Below are 20376 nucleotides of genomic sequence, written 5' to 3'. Positions count from 1 at the left end.
CTACAACAAGTTTGATTATGAGGGAGTACAATAATTGAAAGTGATCAACAAACCTGAATTTAAAAATATATTTCAGTTAAATAAAAGTTATCCATTAGAATGTAAAGAGGTTTTCCACTACTAATCTGACCCCCTTTCATTTGTCCTAACTCTTCCTAACAAACACTTTCCCAATATACTTCTGCTACCTACCCTGCTCCTGAAAGCTGATCTCTCGGTGGCTCCTATATTCCTATGTTGATGTTCTGGCTTTGATCCTTCCAGTCTGGAGTCTGGAATTGGACAAATTGAGCAGGACACGTCACTGATGGGGGTAGGGTCACCTCTATGTGAGTAACAGCAGTCTAGGCACACATGTCCAAATCACACTCTCCTCTCAGCCTACTTTACAGTGTGGTGCTTTCATGTGACAAAGCTGAGATGTTCCAATCAATAGATAGTAAATCACAGGGGATATACTATTTAATGATTGATACAACACAGTGCTTTTCACATGACTGCACCGACCTGTAAAGCAGGCAGAGGAAAGTGAAATGTGATCAGGGCATGCATATCCAGACTGCTGTCACTCATAGAGAAGCAGCCCAATTGGTGACATACCTTGCTCAGTTTGTCCAATTCTGGTCTCCAGACCAGAAGGATGAAAGCCAGAACATCCACAGAATAATATAGGATCTGCAGAGAGATCAGTTTTCAGGAGCAGGGTAAAAATAGAGGATAACCTCGGCACACTAAGTCTCCCAATAAGAGTAAAAGTCACACCAGATGGTAATGCAAATTAATTCTTTATTAGTCCTTTTTGGAAAAGTTGCTTATATGTTTTGTGTCCAAATCAAAAATACAGACGTTTCGGCCTGAGCCTTTGTCAGATTGGACTTATCAGATATACATATATTAGCAATAGGTGCGTCAGTCAAGAGAGCTGGATAAATGCGTCAATCAAGAGAGCTGGATATGTAAAACAGCTTATTCTGTTGTGTACATCGCTCTTACTAGATGGCCTAATGAGGTAATGTAGTACCGACAAATACTGGTCAAGTGATATAATGTCACAGCCTAGGGGTACTAGGAAGGAGCGTCTGGTATAAGCCACACTGTGTAGTATCTTTGCTAGTATGGCACAACCATCCGTGCTATTAAGGTTTGCTAAGACGTTTTCCACAATACGTATCTATGAATAGTGTGCTATGCAAATGGCCAAGGGTGAGTATAGCCGGTAACATCGGCTGAACAATGCAACAGCTTATTCGGTTGTGTATACACTTTCAAGTTTATTTTTGTTAATGTAATACCAAATTCTCCAAAGGGTGAGCCAGAAATCAGAAAGTGAACCTATCAACTGATACTAGCTTGTCTGTAGCATGTATCAGGCACTGGTTGTGAAACTTGTCAATCTAGGGTAGCGATAGGAAGAAGCCACCATAGGCTTGCCTGTCCAACTAGTCTACAACGTAGTCATGTATACCAGAGACTTTGAAAGTATGTTTTACTGTAAAACGCCACAGTGTTACAGAGTCAAACTTACCTGACTGAGTTAATAAAGCTGACAGGTTCACATTAACCCTTTGCGGTATATAGGTTTATATAACATTATCATATGATGCATGCAAGTTGGGCACCTAAACTCCCCCACATTCACCTTGAATTACAAAATAGATATTTAATAAACCAAACTAAATTTGAAACTAACACTATGATTTAATAAGCTGTCTATTTTGTTTTTCAGTCGTTATACTGCTTTAGCTATTGCTTCCTTCAAATCTCTGACTACGAGCATTAATAGCTTTCCAGAAAGTTAAATATGTTAGGTTTTCAGATAGCTTTCATAGATCAGCTAATTAGAACTGATGTTCAAGTAAACTGTGAGATACCAATGAAGACAAACTATAAAACCTAAGCACTGTTCTTTCTTTCAGGCATATTTTCCACTGCTAATCCAGGAGGATGATTTACAATTGAAACAATAATCATCTTTTCATATTTCCTTTCTGAGAAAGTTAGGGGAAATTAAGATGTTCATTCTCCCTAGATTCTTATATTTGTTTGACTCTTTACCAATTATAATCCTTTTAACCACCCTGAAGAAGACTCAGACATCACTCTGGAAGGCATCATATCCCCAATCCCCAATTTCATTATGTATGTGTCCAAGTTGTGTGAGGACTTGGCTTTCCCCAATATTACTTTGTATTATTATGCAACACATATGCGCCACTTGACTTCTTGGTCAACTTTAAATGCATTTAAGAAATGGACAGAAACTGAGAAGCTGTGGTGAATCCTTTATATGCCGGCTTTATGATTTGGGGGACTCCATATCTCTCCCCATGCACTATTATTCCCCATGACTTTTCCAGAGAGGTTTAGCATAGATGCAGAATAAAATACCCATTACCTACACCTGCATCTCTTCTAACCCTCTTTTAATATACCCCACATCTTCTAGAGGGTCTTACAGTCTTGGTGACCAGTCATTGGTCAAGAGCTGACCTTTTTAACTTTGGAGATATACTGCATCCTCTCACAAAAAAAAATGTTTTAATGAATTGCATAACCTTCACAACTACCTCTATCTGCATGTTTTTCATATCAGCAGATAACTCATTATTTATCATTAGTAATGAGATCCACTAGAACTGCTATTCTTTCTTATTTTGACTTTCGTTGCTCTCAGCGATCCTCTACCAAAGGTCTGATTTTAAATATAAACATATACCTAGTTTACCATGGCTCAACTGATAGTTATAAACATCCCTACATGCTGAGATGGGAAAAGTGACTTGGGAAAGAACTATGTCCTCAAATATAGAGTTGAGCGCGGTTCGTGGTTCGTGGTTCTCCAGTTCGCGGCTCGAGTGATTTTGGGGCATGTTCTAGATCGAACTAGAACTCGAGCTTTTTGCAAAAGCTCGGTAGTTCTAGAAACGTTCGAGAACGGTTCTAGCAGCCAAAAAACAGCTAAATCATAGCTTGGTTTCTGCTGTAATAGTGTAAGTCACTCTGTGAATCAAACTATTATCACATTTCAGTGTATAGTGTGCGTGAACAGCGCCTTCAGATCACTGCTGTTTCTATAATGGCGATCGCCATTTTTTTTTTTTTTTTTTCTTGTCTTCCTTCCCTAAGTGCGCGCGTCTTGTGGGGCGGGCCAGCATGTCAGCCAATCCCAGACACACACACAGCTAAGTGGACTTTGAGCCAGAGAAGCAACGGCATGTGTGATAGGATCTGCATGTCACATGTCCCTGCATTATAAAACCGGACATTTTCTTCACGGACGCCATTATCTGCCTTCTGCGTCTTTGGTGTCAGACATCACTGTCGCAGCTCCGTCTTCCTGAGTCCTATAGCCGATACAGCTGTATGCGCTGCATACACAGCGTTAGACAGCTTAGGGAGAGCACTTTATAGCAGTCCTTTTAAGGGCTCCAACCGGCAGGGTCAGAGAGCCATAGGTGACAGGTCCTGCAAACAGCAACAGCGTCTGTGTAGCCCAGGTCAGGGATTTCCTACCTGCATTTCACCATTAGGAGGGAATAGAAAGGCAGGCTTCCATTCCTCTACCCAGAGCACCACAATCCTGCCACTGTACCCTCTTGTCCTCTGCACACTCCAACTGATAACTAAGCCATTATACTAGCAAACACTCAGTGTACCTAGTGGCATCCTATACGTGGCTATTGGACTTTGCTATAGTCCCACTAGTGCAAAGACATTTGCAGAGCGCGTCTGCCTGCATTGCACACTACAACTCATTCTAACCAAGCCATTATACTAGCAAACACTCAGTGTACCTAGTGGCATCCTATACGTGGCTATTGGACTTTGCTATAGTCCCACTAGTGCAAAGACATTTGCAGAGCGCGTCTGCCTGCATTGCACACTACAACTCATTCTAACCAAGCCATTATACTAGCAAACACTCAGTGTACCTAGTGGCATCCTATACGTGGCTATTGGACTTTGCTATAGTCCCACTAGTGCAAAGACATTTGCAGAGCGCGTCTGCCTGCATTGCACACTCCAACTCATTAAAACCAAGCCATTATACTAGCAAACACTCAGTGTACCTAGTGGCATCCTATACGTGGCTATTGGACTTTGCTATAGTCCCACTAGTGCAAAGACATTTGCATAGCGCGTCTGCCGGCATTGCACACTCAAACTCATTTTAACTAAGCCATTATACTAGCAAACACTCAGTGTACCTAGTGGCATCCTATACGTGGCTATTGGACTTTGCTATAGTCCCACTAGTGCAAAGACATTAGCAGAGCACATCTGCCTGCATTGCACACTACAACTCATTCTAACCAAGCCATTATACTAGCAAACACTCAGTGTACCTAGTGGCATCCTATACGTGGCTATTGGACTTTGCTATAGTCCCACTAGTGCAAAGACATTTGCATAGCGCGTCTGCCTGCATTGCACACTCAAACTCATTTTAACTAAGCCATTATACTAGCAAACACTCAGTGTACCTAGTGGCATCCTATACGTGGCTATTGGACTTTGCTATAGTCCCACTAGTGCAAAGACATTAGCAGAGCACATCTGCCTGCATTGCACACTACAACTCATTCTAACCAAGCCATTATACTAGCAAACACTCAGTGTACCTAGTGGCATCCTATACGTGGCTATTGGACTTTGCTATAGTCCCACTAGTGCAAAGACATTTGCAGAGCGCGTCTGCCTGCATTGCACACTCCAACTCATTAAAACCAAGCCATTATACTAGCAAACACTCAGTGTACCTAGTGGCATCCTATACGTGGCTATTGGACTTTGCTATAGTCCCACTAGTGCAAAGACATTTGCATAGCGCGTCTGCCTGCATTGCACACTCAAACTCATTTTAACTAAGCCATTATACTAGCAAACACTCAGTGTACCTAGTGGCATCCTATACGTGGCTATTGGACTTTGCTATAGTCCCACTAGTGCAAAGATATTAGCAGAGCACATCTGCCTGCATTGCACACTCCAACTTTTTTAAACTAAGCAATTTTACTAGCAAACACTCAGTGTACCTAGTGGCATCCTAAACGTGGCTATTGGACTTTGCTATAGTCCCACTAGTGCAAAGACATTTGCAGAGCACGTCTGCCTGCATTGCACACTACAACTCATTGTTACTAAGCCATTATACTAGCAAACACTCAGTGTACCTAGTTGTATCCTAAACGTGGCTATTGTACTTTTGTCTATTCACAGTATTGGAACGATATTTGCAGCACGTCTGCCTGCATTGCACACTCTAACTTTTTTAAACTCAGCCATTTATAGTAGCAAACACTCAGTGTACCTAGTTGTATCCTAAACGTGGCTATTGTACTTTTGTCAATTCACAGTATTGGAACGTTATTTGCAGCACGTCTGCCTGCATTGCACACTCAAACTTTTTTAAACTCAGCCATTTATAGTAGCAAACACTCAGTGTACCTAGTTGTATCCTAAACGTGGCTATTGTACTTTTGTCTATTCACAGTATTGGAACGATATTTGCAGCACGTCTGCCTGCATTGCACACTCTAACTTTTTTAAACTCAGCCATTATACTAGCAAACACTCACTGTACCTAGTTGTATCCTAAACGTGGCTATTGTACTTTTGTCAATTCACAGTATTGGAACGTTATTTGCAGCACGTCTGCCTGCATTGCACACTCAAACTTTTTTAAACTCAGCCATTATACTAGCAAACACTCACTGTACCTAGTTGTATCCTAAACGTGGCTATTGTACTTTTGTCAATTCACAGTATTGGAACGTTATTTGCAGCACGTCTGCCTGCATTGCACACTCAAACTTTTTTAAACTCAGCCATTATACTAGCAAACACTCACTGTACCTAGTTGTATCCTAAACGTGGCTATTGTACTTTTGTCAATTCACAGTATTGGAACGTTATTTGCAGCACGTCTGCCTGCATTGCACACTCAAACTTTTTTAAACTCAGCCATTTATAGTAGCAAACACTCAGTGTACCTAGTTGTATCCTAAACGTGGCTATTGTACTTTTGTCTATTCACAGTATTGGAACGTTATTTGCAGCACGTCTGCCTGCATTGCACACTCTAACTTTTTTAAACTCAGCCATTATACTAGCAAACACTCAGTGTACCTAGTTGTATCCTAAACGTGGCTATTTTACTTTTGTCTATTCACAGTATTGGAACGATATTTGCAGCACGTCTGCCTGCATTGCACACTCTAACTTTTTTAAACTCAGCCATTATACTAGCAAACACTCACTGTACCTAGTTGTATCCTAAACGTGGCTATTGTACTTTTGTCAATTCACAGTATTGGAACGTTATTTGCAGCACGTCTGCCTGCATTGCACACTCAAACTTTTTTAAACTCAGCCATTTATAGTAGCAAACACTCAGTGTACCTAGTTGTATCCTAAACGTGGCTATTGTACTTTTGTCAATTCACAGTATTGGAACGTTATTTGCAGCACGTCTGCCTGCATTGCACACTCAAACTTTTTTAAACTCAGCCATTTATAGTAGCAAACACTCAGTGTACCTAGTTGTATCCTAAACGTGGCTATTGTACTTTTGTCTATTCACACTACTGCAAATCTATGTGCAGCACCTCTGCATGACAACCTCGTGCTCTGTTTTTAATAAGCTATAATGATAGCACAAAATACTGCCATTTTGTGGCATCATAGAACTGGCTGTTGTATTCCATTAGTGCCCCACTGGTGACAAGCTATTTCTAGCACCTCTACATCACACCCTCATGCACATTTAGCTACGCTAATGTTATAGCAAACTCATGGAATTCATTGCTGCATTTCATAATTCGGAGGGATAGAAAGTCAGGCTTCCTTTAGCTTTTCCTTCTGTTCATAGACAGCATCTCCAAGACAAATTTCCCCTCCACGTCTAAGTGTGGAGAGGCAGCTAGTGCGCATGCGTGTGCCGATGTACCCCAGCTGCAGCATAATTACAGTGTTTCGCCTAGTGAGTATGCTCAGCCTGACTGTGCCATTCCTGACGCTAAGTCTTCATTTCGGGATACAGCGCATGCTCCCACACTAAGTGTGAAAAGCCTCTTTGCACAGGTGCTTGCATTCTGTGCCGGGTCTAAGTCCTGTTTTGTGCCTAGACACCATGCTAAAGCTGATAGTCTTTTTTCAGAGACTGTATTTCATGCTACTGAGCATGCTCAGGCACTTCCTGCATCAGAGACTAGGTCCGGTAATGAACTCTTTGGCCCTGGCCCTGATGTGGGGGTCCCATATAGACCACAGGGCATCAGGTGTCCTCCCAAATGGCTTGCAGAGGCCCACACCTATGACTTGTCACCGCATTATTGATGGTCAGACGATGACTGGTGAGGTGTTTGGGTCATGGCAGCCATGAGGTCATCATTGAAGTTGCGTTTCCAAATAGGACGCTAGTTATGCCACTCATGACGTGTCACTCTGCTTTTGTCTCCAGGAGGTGCATTGTGGTTCACCCTGGTTTGGGGCGGACCCAGGTTATAAAAGGGGCTGGAGCCAACAAGGAGGTGCGCAGTCTTCTATTATGCTCCGAAAGAGCACACCTCCATGTGTTGAACCCATTGCGGCTTTAGGCCAGAGGTAGGCAGGGATAGGGTGGTGGATGCAGGCCACCACCACAGTTGGTAACGCAGAACGGTTAAGACCAGCTCCTGTCCTAACAGTCCTGCTTGTGCAGCCCAGTGGCATTAACAGGCCTGCTGCTGCTGATGCGCCTGCTGTCCACAGGTGTGGCCCCTACGCACACGGTCAGCGTACTCAATGGCCCCTGTGTTGTTAACAGGGAGTTCCTGGGCTGGGTGGGCATGTGGACCCTGTGACGCTAACAGGGCTCACAGTCTCCAGATCCGAATGGCGTCTAACTCGGTTCAGGCTACTATTAGTTTCATAGCCACACAGCTCTGTATCCTCCACCAAACCTTCAAGTTGCCAACCTCTCCTTTTCCAACTGGGAGCACGGTGGACACTGACTGCTGAAGGTGATATATACCTTTCTCTTTCTTTTCTTATTAATTTTTGTTATATAGCGGTCACAGATTATATACCACTTTATCCAAATCTGCCAGTCCCACTGTAACAGATGTTGTTTCTTCAGCAAATGTTACAGTTGTTTAACCACCAAATCCACGGACCAAAATTTTTTTCCCCTTTCCAACACACCTGTTCCCCTTTCCAACAGCATCTGTCCTTTTTCAACTCATTTTGGGATATGACCAAAAGTGCAACTGTGCAGGGACACCGTACTCAACGCCATCTCAGCACAGCAGCCATCCCTCGGTCCCTCCGATGTGGACAAGTAAAAGACCATTTCCTCCTATCCATGACAAAGTGTTGAGATTCACTCTGTGCAGCACTGGTGTTTAGTGGAAAAGTAGATCTAAGATTGCGTACCACATTCTGCAGATACTCCTGTATACGTGCGTCTATTTCTATGGCAGGAATTAGTTCGCCAAATTTTGTCTTGTACCGGGGATCTAACAGTGTGGCAACCCAGTATTCAGGATTACTTCAAATTCATACAATCCGAGGGTCATGTAGGTAGTGCAGCAAGAAGGCGCTCATGTGTCTTGTGCATCCAGGAGGACCAAGTCCTTGGTGTGTTGGTGGCAGAGAGGTGAGAATCGTGCATCCTTCCTCTGCCCTCTACCCACAACCTCGCACAACCGAAATGTGAGCAAGCTCTCACTCATCTGCTGAGTCTTCCATGCCCATCGCCAGTTCGTCCTCCATTTCTTCATGGGCTCCTGCACTTTCATCAACACTTTTTGCTGATACTATGCGCCCTTGTTAATCCCTCTCCCTCACCATGACTGCCGCATAGGTGCCGCTGACCATCTGGACCTCGTAGATCTTGTTATCCCTTCCGCATATGACTCCTCCTGTACTTCCTCCCCTTCCTCTTGTCCCAACACCTGACTCCGAATAATAATTACAGTGTGCTCCATCATGTAGATGACCAGAATTGTCACGCTGAGAATGACATTGCCAGTGCTAAACATCTTCGTCGACATTTCAAAACTGTGTAGCAGGGTGCATAGGTCCTTGATCTGACACCACTCCAGCAGCGTGATCTGCACCACCTCTGGATCAACTTATCCCAGGCTATATGTCTTACCGTATTTCAGCAGGGCTCTGCGGTGCTGCCACACACGCTGCAACATGTGCAGATTCCAATTCCTGCGTGTCGGAACATCGCATTTCCGGCGTTTAACTGCCAGACCCTAAGACTTCCGGAGTGATGAAAGTTGTTGAGCTGCTGTGTGCGCACGATGGAAGTGAGCACATAGCGAGCGTGCCCGCTGCACAAGGCCATGTAGGCCGTGATGGTGTTTTAAAAATTGCTGGAGAATTCGGATCAACACGTGAGCCATAAAAGGCACGTGTGTCACATTGCCCTGAGGATGGCCCGCAGCCAGGTTTGCATCATTGCCGCACACGGCTGTTAAGTCACCAACGGAGTCCGCTCCGTCAATTTGTACTCCGGTCGCCAGGTGACAACGTGTTCCTTTCATGAATAGTGCTGATGATGGGAGAGTAGTCGATGCCAGCGGCGCAGGTGGACGCAGGTTATGCTCACCCACTGGGCTGCATTACCTTGACAGATGCAGAATCTCTGGCTGAATGTAGCTGGTGGGTATCTCACAGATGAAATACCATCATTCAGCTACAACCAATGGGAAGACACCACACCCTTTTTTATGCCCATCCTGTCTGCAGACCACTGCCAGACATAGCTATGAACCTCTGGTTAATTTTACCCCCAGTTCAGTTTTATGATTTTGTGTGCTTGTTACCTGACTACTTTTCCTACTTGCTGTTTATGTACCTTGTTGGCCGATACGCATTTCACCTCTGCTTGTTTTCTGATTAAGTCCTGGCCGTCCCATTCTGTTCCTGTTCCTCAATTAATGTTTTGACCCTGCCTGACTACTATTCTCTGTAATAGCGGTGTGACTCACATTTCCCATACATTTCAAAGTAAAACTTTGACCGCCTGATGGCATTGAGCTCTGCTGCCAGCATAGTAAGGAGGTGTGTGGTAGTCCTTGTGCGCAGTTGCAAGGAAGGGTGGCCTGACCACACAGGGTTTGCGCAAAGGTAGAGGACCCACACGAGGTTGAAGAGGCAGAAGCAGTGTATTAACTTCTACATACAGAACAAGGATTGAAACAACTCGTGGGGACGGCAAGACTTGTACAGCAGACCCTTCTCCATCTCTCACCATAGTTTGCCAGTGCCCAGTCAGTGACATGTAATGACCCTGTCTATGCTTACTGGTCCAAGTATCTGTGTTGAAATGCACCCTGTCGCACACAGATTTTCTCAAGGAAGTGGTGATGTTGTGTGCGACATGCCGGTGTAGCGCGGGCATGCTTTTCTTGGAGAAGCAGTGGTGATTGGGCATCTGGTACTGGGGCACAGCGACAGACATAAGGTCTGTAAAATCCTGTGTGTCCACTACGCGTAAAGGCAGCATTTCGGTAGCCAACAGCTTACAGAGGGATAGAGTCAACCACTTAGCTTTGTCATGGGTCGCAGTAAGTGGCCTTTTATTTGACCACATCTGAGGGACAGAGATCTGGCTGCTGTCTGTAGACGGTGTTGAGTAGGGTGTCCCTGGAAAAATGCAGGTTTGTGAGAAAAGTGCAGGCGGAGACATGATGTTGGCTTCATCTTGCCTTCAGATCTGTTCATCTTGTATCATTTTTAAAAAACACAGCAAGCAAGGGTTACTCCAAGCGGAGTCTCCCTTTTTTTCCAAAAATTGGGCCCCACACAGACACCTTATCAGTGGCAGCACTTGTGCCCTAGTTGCAAACAGGATGTTTTGATTTGCATCAAGCACATTCCAAATCCACAAGCATTTACTCTCCCCAGGATGACACAGGGGTAGTAAATTCCTTCTGGATCCATGACTTGTTCATTTTGATGAACGTCAGTCTGTCCACATTGTCACTGGACAGACGCGTGCGCTTATCTGTCAGCACACACCCAGCAGCACTGAAGACACGTTCAGAGACAACGCTGGCAGCTGGACACGACAAAATCTTCGAGGCGTAACTGGAGAGCTCTTGACATTTTTCTAGATTTGAAGCACAAAAGGAGCAAGGCTCCATTTGCAAAGTCATTGCATCGATGTTCATTTGGAGATACTCCTGTATCATCCTCTCCATCCGTTGACTATGTGTCAGACTTGTTGTCTCTGGTGGCCTTGCAAAGGAGGGTCTAAAAAAATTATGAAAAGATTCCATAAAATTGCTGTTACCAGCACCAGATACGGTCCTACTGGTACGGGTAGACTGTTGAAGATGACGAGGCCGTCCCATGTTTGTCAAGTTACAACTGGGAGAATCACTCCCTTCACCTGCACGGTTGTTTGGTGGAAAAGCCGAGCTAAGATCGAGTAACAGCTTCTGCTGATACTCCTGCATACGTGCGTCCCTTTCTATGGGTGGAATTATGTCACAAAATTTGGACTTGTCCCGGGGATCTAATAGTGTGGCAAGCCAGTAGTCATCATCACTTCTAATTTTGACAATACGAGGGTCATGTTGGAGGTAGTGCAACAAGAAGGCACTCATGTGTCTTGCGCAGCCATGCGCACCAAGTCCACGCTGTGTTTGTGGCATAGAGGTGCTAACCGTTCTTTCTTCCTCTGTCATCTCCCCCCAACCTCTTTCAACTGAAATTTGACCAAGGTCCCCCTCATCTGCTGAGTCTTCCATGTCCATGGACAGTTCGTCCTCCATATCTTCATGTCCTCCTGCACCTTCCTCAACATCTCACCTGCTACCATGCGCCCTTGTTGATCCCTGTCCCCCATGGTCCCATGCCTGCCGCGTTGGTGATGATGAACGTCTGGACCTTGGTGATGTTGTTGTGTCTTGCGCATATGAATCCTCCTGTAGTTCCTCCCCTTCCTGTTGTCCCACCCCCTGACTACGAATAGTGTTTAGCGTGTGCTCCAGCATGTAAATGACTGTAATCGTCATGCTGATAATGGCATTGTCAGCGCTAAACATATTCGTCGCCATGTCGAAACTGTGCAGAAGGGTGCATAGGTCCTTGATCTGAGATCACTCCATCAGGGTGATCTGCCCCACTTCTGCATCTCGTTGGCCCAGGCTATACATCATGACGTATTGCACCAGGGCTCGCCGGTGCTGCCACAGTCGCTGTAACATGTGGAGAGTTGAATTCCAGCGTGTCGCCACATCGCATTTCAGGCGATGAACCGGCAGGCCGAAAGACTTCTGGAGCGATGCAAGTCGCTCAGGTGCGGCGGTTGAACGGCGGAAGTGAGCACTGCAGACAGTTTCCGTGCCCTGGTCAGAAGGCCATCTAGGCCGGGATAGTGTGTTAAAAATTGCTGGACAACAAGGGTAAACACGTGAGCCATACAAGGCACGTGTGTCACCTTGCCCAGGCGAAGGGCCGCACCCAGGTTTGCAGCATTGTCGCACACGGCCTTACCAGGCTGCAGGTTGAGTGGAGACAACCATTTATCAAAATCAGTCTCCAGAGCTGCCCACAACTCAGTCGCTGTGTGACTCCTATTTCAAAGACATGTCAAGCTAAAGACCGCCTGATGCCGTTGCGCTCTGCTACCAGCATAGTAATGAGGGGTGCGTGATTCCTTCTGCGCAGTGAGAACGCTGGTGGCCTGACCAGGCAGGCTTGGGGCGGAGGTGGAGGACCCAGATGAGGTGGAGGATGCAGAAGCAGTGGCGGAACTTGGACAGACAGAGGATTGACACACAAGTCGTGGGGACGGCAAGACTTGTGCAGCAGACCCTTCACCATCTATCACCATAGTTACCCAGTGGCCAGTCAGCGACATGTAACGTCCCTGTCCATGCTTACTGGTCCAAGTATCGGTGGTGAAATGCACCCGTTCACACACAGAGTTTCTCAAGGAAGCGGTGATGTTGTGTGCGACATGCTGGTGTAGCGCGGGCACACCTTTCTTAGAGAAGTAGTGGCGACTAGGCATCTGGTACTGGGGCACAGCGACAGACATAAGGTCTCTAAAATCCTGTGTGTCCACTAGGCGGAAAGGCAGCATTTCTGTAGTCAACAGCTTACAGAGGGATAGAGTCAACCTCTTCGCTTTGTCATGGGTCGCAGGAAGTGGCCTTTTATTTGACCACATCTGAGGGACAGAGATCTGGCTGCTGTGTGTAGACGGTGTTGAGTCGGGTGTCCCTGGAAAAATGCAGCTTTGTGAGGAAAGTGCAGGCGGAGACATGATGTTGCCTTCATCCAAAGTTGGTGCTATCGATGTCTGAGAGAGCTGTACACACTCACTTGTTTCCCCTTCCAAACCAACTGACGACCTACCAAGCAAACTGCCTGTTGCGGTTACAGTGGTGGAAGTTGTGGGTGGAAAAACAGGTGTGACAGCTGTCCCCACAGTCCTAGAAGATGACGAGCGCGCGGATGCACTGGAAGGGGCAGGCGGTGGATGGTTCGCTCCGCTAGGCCGCATTGCAGCACGGTGAGCTTCCCATCGGGCCATATGATATTTATTCATGTGACGATTCATGGAAGAAGTTGTCAAACTGCTGAGGTTTTGACCTCTACTAAGAGAACCATGACAAATTTTACAGATCACATAATTTGGGCGATCTTTTTCTATGTCAAAAAAGGACCTGGCTAGGCAAGGCTTAGAGGCCATGCGACCTGTTGATCCACCCCGAATAATGCTCAGAGGCAGAGTGGTGGCTGAGGATGCAGTTGTAGACGTGCTACCAGTGCTCCGACTGTGTCCAGGAAGGCGCCAGGTTACTTCGACGTCGGTTGCATCCTCCTCCACCGCCTCTGTTGACCTCCTCGAGTGTCTGACTGTGGGTTGACAGTAGGTGTGATCTAGAACTTAATCATCAATTGTTGTGTTTGCACTCCCCTACCCCTCAGACCGAGTTTCTTCTTGCCCTGACCGAATATTTAAGTTGTCATCCCAATCGGGTATCTGCGTCTCATCTTCATCAGTATGTTCCTCATTGCCTATAACCACAGTTGTTGGAAAGGCAGCATTTTGGTAGCCAACAGTTTGCATATGATGAAAGTCAACCTCCAAGCCATTTCATGCCCTTCTAAAAGCATGTAAAACACAGCGAGGGGACTCCAACCACAGTCTCCCTCGTTGCCACTAACTGGGCCACACACACCCCACTTGACTGGCATCGGTTGAGCCCCCTTTTGAAAAAGAAAAAGATGCTTTGCATGAAGCACTCTCAAAAATACGCGTGCCTTTCCCGTCCCCTGGCTGACCCAGGGGAAGAAAAGTCCTCTGAGAGCCATGACTTGTTCATCTTGGTTCTTTTAGAGACACAGCGAGGGGACTCCAACCACAGTCTCCCTCGTTGCCACTAACTGGGCCACACACACCCCACTTGACTGGCATCGGTTGAGCCCCCTTTTGAAAAAGAAAAAGATGCTTTGCATGAAGCACTCTCAAAAATACGCGTGCCTTTCCCGTCCCCTGGCTGACCCAGGGGAAGAAAAGTCCTCTGAGAGCCATGACTTGTTCATCTTGGTTCTTTTAGAGACACAGCGAGGGGACTCCAACCACAGTCTCCCTCGTTGCCACTAACTGGGCCACACACACCCCACTTGACTGGCATCGGTTGAGCCCCCTTTTGAAAAAGAAAAAGATGCTTTGCATGAAGCACTCTCAAAAATACGCGTGCCTTTCCCGTCCCCTGGCTGACCCAGGGGAAGAAAAGTCCTCTGAGAGCCATGACTTGTTCATCTTGGTTCTTTTAGAGACACAGCGAGGGGACTCCAACCACAGTCTCCCTCGTTGCCACTAACTGGGCCACACACACCCCACTTGACTGGCATCGGTTGAGCCCCCTTTTGAAAAAGAAAAAGATGCTTTGCATGAAGCACTCTCAAAAATACGCGTGCCTTTCCCGTCCCCTGGCTGACCCAGGGGAAGAAAAGTCCTCTGAGAGCCATGACTTGTTCATCTTGGTTCTTTTAGAGACACAGCGAGGGGACTCCAACCACAGTCTCCCTCGTTGCCACTAACTGGGCCACACACACCCCACTTGACTGGCATCGGTTGAGCCCCCTTTTGAAAAAGAAAAAGATGCTTTGCATGAAGCACTCTCAAAAATACGCGTGCCTTTCCCGTCCCCTGGCTGACCCAGGGGAAGAAAAGTCCTCTGAGAGCCATGACTTGTTCATCTTGGTTCTTTTAGAGACACAGCGAGGGGACTCCAACCACAGTCTCCCTCGTTGCCACTAACTGGGCCACACACACCCCACTTGACTGGCATCGGTTGAGCCCCCTTTTGAAAAAGAAAAAGATGCTTTGCATGAAGCACTCTCAAAAATACGCGTGCCTTTCCCGTCCCCTGGCTGACCCAGGGGAAGAAAAGTCCTCTGAGAGCCATGACTTGTTCATCTTGGTTCTTTTAGAGACACAGCGAGGGGACTCCAACCACAGTCTCCCTCGTTGCCACTAACTGGGCCACACACACCCCACTTGACTGGCATCGGTTGAGCCCCCTTTTGAAAAAGAAAAAGATGCTTTGCATGAAGCACTCTCAAAAATACGCGTGCCTTTCCCGTCCCCTGGCTGACCCAGGGGAAGAAAAGTCCTCTGAGAGCCATGACTTGTTCATCTTGGTTCTTTTAGAGACACAGCGAGGGGACTCCAACCACAGTCTCCCTCGTTGCCACTAACTGGGCCACACACACCCCACTTGACTGGCATCGGTTGAGCCCCCTTTTGACAAAGAAAAAGATGCTTTGCATGAAGCACTCTCAAAAATACGCGTGCCTTTCGCCTCCCCTGGCTGACCCAGGGGAAGAAAAGTCCTCTGAGAGCCAGGTCCACATTGTCAGTGGACAGACACGTGTGCTTATCTGCCAGCAGACCCCCAGCAGCACTGAAGACAGGTTCCGAGAGAACGCTGGCTGCAGGACACGACAAGATCCTCAAGGCGTACGTGGCGAGCTCAGGCAATTTATCCAGATTGGAAGCCTAAAATGAGCAGGGCTCAAGTTGCACAATAATGGAATCGATGTTTCTTTGCATATACTCATATATCTGTGTGTCTCCCTCTTTTTCCTTGTCCAGCTGTTTTGTTTTCACATGAGTATATGTCCTTGTCACTTTCCCATGTGTTTGTGTTATGTTGTGAGTTGTTTGTCACCTTTTGGACACCTTTCAGGGTGTTTTCTAGGTGTTTTACTGTGTTTGTGATTGCCTGCCATTGTTTCCTATGGGCTCGAGTTCGGTTCGTCGAACGTTCGACGAGCCGAACTCGAGCCAGACCCCCCGTTCGGCGAACCGCCTCGAGCCGAACCGGGACCGGTTCGCTCATCTCTACTCAAATATGACAGGTGATATGGTCAAAATCTTTTAGATCATCTATTAACACGCTATACAAGGAGAAGCAAGTTAAAATACTCATGACTTGGTATCATACCCCTGAGCTTCTACGTATATTTAACAATGCAATATCAGAGGTTTGCTGAAGATGCAACTTAGGAAGAGGTTACCTTTAACATATTTTTGGCCATGTTCTTGTATAATAACTTATTGAGAGGAAGTGGAAAGTCTTGTCAGGAAGGTGTTGGGTAGACATGTTTCCTTAGATCCTGTTGCATATTTACTAAAAGTGTTTCCAAAGGATTTAGATAATGTAGGATTAGACTTCTACTAGAAATGTTAACTGCGGCAAAATGCTTGATCCCTGTATTCTGGAAAAAAGTTGTTCCCACATCTGTTTCAGATCTATATATGCGAATTAAGGACATCCGTTCAATGGAGCAATTGACAGTCATGCTTCATAACTTAACAGATACATTTCTAAAGAATTCTTTATTTTTGGACTCATTTTTTGATCGACAACAGAGTTAACTTTAACCCCTTAAGGAACAGGCAATTTTTCATTTTTGCACTTTTGGTTTTTTTCTCCTCTTATTCCAAGACCCATAACATTTTTATTTTTCCATCAATATAGTCATCTGAGGGCTTGGTTTTTGAAGGATGAATTGTAATTTTGAATGACATCATCCACTTCATCACACGATGTAAAAGGGAAAAAAATTCCAAGTGTGCTGAAAAAAAGTGAAATTCTTCTGTTTTTTTTCTCCTTTGCAGCATTCACTTTACCATCAAACTGACCCAGCAGTATCATTTTTATGATATAGAGCTGAAAACCTACAATTCTGCAGTTTTGATTTCTTTTATCGCTATGCTGTTTACTGATTGAATTAATTTAATTTATATTTGGATAGATTGGACTTTTTCAAATACTGCAATACTAAATATGTGTATTTTTATTAATTTCATATTTTTTAATTTTTAATGTGGTAAAAGGGGGTGATCTGAACTTTTTTATTTTTAAAAAAAAATTCCGATTTTTTTAAAACGTTATTTTTCTACTTTGTACTGTATCCAATAGTCCCAGTAGGGGGGCTTGAACCTGAAATAGTCTGAGCACTTGATTATATCAGCCAACATGTGCGAGAAAAGATGCACAGTATGCCATTCATCGTTAAGGGGTCAAATTAAGTATCAATTTCCCTTCTACTTTCTAGAATTATTTTGATATTTTGATAAGTTAGAGGAAGGCATGTTATTGAATCCTTGGTATCATAAACTGTATGATTGATCAATATATATTCTAAGGTCATCTGTAATTACATTACTGTGGTTTATATTGATTGGTCTTTCTTTTTTTTTTTTTTTTTGGTATTCTTGATTTTATTGTGGAAAGTAAATAAAAATAAAATTAAAAAAAAAAAACCTAAGCAAAGGAAACAAAATGGTTAAAGCAGTACATACTTACCAGTCTCCGTGCAGCTGTAACTCTACTTCCGGGACCACTCATTATCCCTCATGCATATTCACTGCTTCCCCCACCCACTGTCTGTGAAAGTGTCTGTGATTGGCTACATTCAAACTGCGTGCCGGCTTCTCTATTGGTTTCCCTCATAGTGGCTGTCTGTCTGCCTGAGTGAAGTGAAAAAATAAATAAAATTATGTCCGTGGTCCCCCGTGTATTGATACCCAGCACAGATAAAGCCAATAGCTACAGGCTTTACCCCTCAGCTGTGCACGTTATCTTGGCTGTGAATCAAAATACGAGGAACCCCATGCGGGTTATTTTAAATGATTTAAATAAACCATTTAAAAAAACAGAGTGCAGTCCACCCAATTTTGATACTCAGCTAAGATAAAGCAGATAGCTATGGGCTGGTAATCTCAGGCTGGGGAGGCCCTGCTAAAAATAGCAGCTGCCCAGAATTGTTGCATACATTAAATGTGATAATCCCGGCACTTTACCTAGCCGTGATGACAGTCGTGATTTCTCAGCTGTCATCAAGGTCTGAATTAGTAAAGGGTAGGGGTCTATGAGACACCCCCCATTACTAATCCTGTAAGTCAAAAGAAATAAACACAAAACACAGGGAAAAATCCTTTGATTCAAAAAAACACTCTTTTTCACCAACTAACCCCCCAAACACCCTTGCAGGTCCGACTTAGCCCATACAAGGTCCCAAAACAATCCTGGCTCTGAGGTCGCAGTACGCAGTTACATCAGGAAATATGACCACTCACTACAGCTGTCAGGGACTCACTGACTGAGCCATAGCTGTGAGCGGTGACATTACTGAGTTCACCTGAGGTCACAGCTGGAGGTTGCAAAGGTACCACAGCTGTAATCTCAAGTGACCTCTGGTGAACTCATTGAACTCAGTTTATTTAATCGTATGAACGTATATCTTACCATCATATAAAAATAAACACCAGACAATAGACAGTGATTGAAAAATATCAAAAGGATAAAAATCAAATTTGAATATCAAGATTTTCTATATATGCAATAGCGTTATCATTTACAATATAGAAATCCTTCTTGTCACCATGGTAGGATCTCAGGGGGCACTCCTCAACAATGTGCTGGATAGTTTGACGATCTGCTCCACAGTCACAGGTCGGAGAGTCATATTTTCCCCACTTATACATAAAATCTGCACAGACGCCAAAGTTTGTTCTGATACGATTTAGAGTAACCCATGTTTTCCTTGGTAGATTGAAGCCTGGTGGAGGGTTTTGTAAATTAGGGAACATTTGTGGATCACCTTTTACTACATTGACCCAAAGTTCTCGCCATTTCTCCTCTAAATTGAAGTTTTGTTCATGCAAGGTGATTGCAGTTCGGATTGGTGGATGTCTTGAACTCAGTGACCTCACCTAAGGTGAATTCATTCAATTCAATGCCGGATTACCGGATTAGGCAAAGTGTGCACATTGACTATTTGATTCTAGACACTCCTGCACCAAATCTGCACCTGCTGGCAAAGAAATTGCATCAAAACTGCATCGCATGTCAATGCATTTTTTGACAGAATATGTAGATATGGTGTAGGAATTTGGTGCATAAATTCCTGCACCAAATCTGCATCTCTTGGCAAAAAAACATACAAAAACGGTTTTGATGCCGTGTCGGTGCGGTTTTCTGCCAGGAGATACAAATTTGGTGCAGAAATCTGGTACCACAAATCTGCATCTACTGGAAAAAATGACATTAATGTCACATCAAAATAGCATCGCATTTAGATGCATTTTTTTTTGTCAGAAGATGCAGATTTGGTGCAGGAATTTGGTGTCTAAATTTTAGCACCAAATCTGTATGTCTTGGCAAAAAAAACACAGTTTTCTGCCAGGAGATGCAGGTCTCATTGAAGTCAATGAGTTCATCTGAGCTGAGGTCACTCAGTTCAATGAATTCATCTGAGGTGAGTTTACTTGCAGTCACAGGTGGGGGACTGTAAGAACCTTCAGCTGTGATCACAGGTAAACTCAGTAACATCACCGCTCACAGCAGTGGCTCAGTCAGTGTCTACCTGAAGGCACAGCGACCAGTCATGTTTTCTAATGTGCCTACGCGCTACTATTTCAGTATGTAGTAGGTCCGGGATCAGCATGGGACCTCATGTGAATGACATCAGAACTGCAAGGGCATTTTGCGGGGTTAATAAAGGGGTGAGAGATGGTGTATTTTATTTCAAATAAAAGATTTATATGTTTTTGTTTTATTTCTTTTCACTTACAGGATTAGTAATGGGGGATCTTATAGACCATTCCCCATTACTAATCTAGGGATTGATGGCAGCTGGCAAATCACAGCTGTCATTGACCCCTTATATTACCCCCTTAGCCATTGCACCAGGTCAATCAGGATGAGCCAGGCAAAGCCCAGAATTGTCACATCTAATGAATGCAACAAATCTGAGAGGCTGTGGGCTGCTATTTTTAGGCTGGGGGTCCCAATAACCATGGACTTCCCTTGACTGAGAATTCTTGCTCCCAGTTGTTAGGGG

At 44.9% G+C, this 20376-nt stretch overlaps 1 protein-coding gene across 1 annotated transcript in view; it reads right to left on the bottom strand.

The window, feature by feature from the left end:
- OPRK1 (opioid receptor kappa 1) overlaps positions 1–20376 on the bottom strand; it is a 226391-nt gene that overhangs the window by 88153 nt on the left and 117862 nt on the right. The gene's annotated exons all lie outside the window — the stretch shown is intronic.

Source organism: Anomaloglossus baeobatrachus, chromosome 6, assembly GCF_048569485.1.
Source record: "Anomaloglossus baeobatrachus isolate aAnoBae1 chromosome 6, aAnoBae1.hap1, whole genome shotgun sequence".
NCBI lineage: Eukaryota > Metazoa > Chordata > Amphibia > Anura > Aromobatidae > Anomaloglossus > Anomaloglossus baeobatrachus.
The sequence above is the reverse complement of the archived record's forward strand: the minus strand, read 5'-3'. Positions and strand labels throughout refer to the sequence as shown.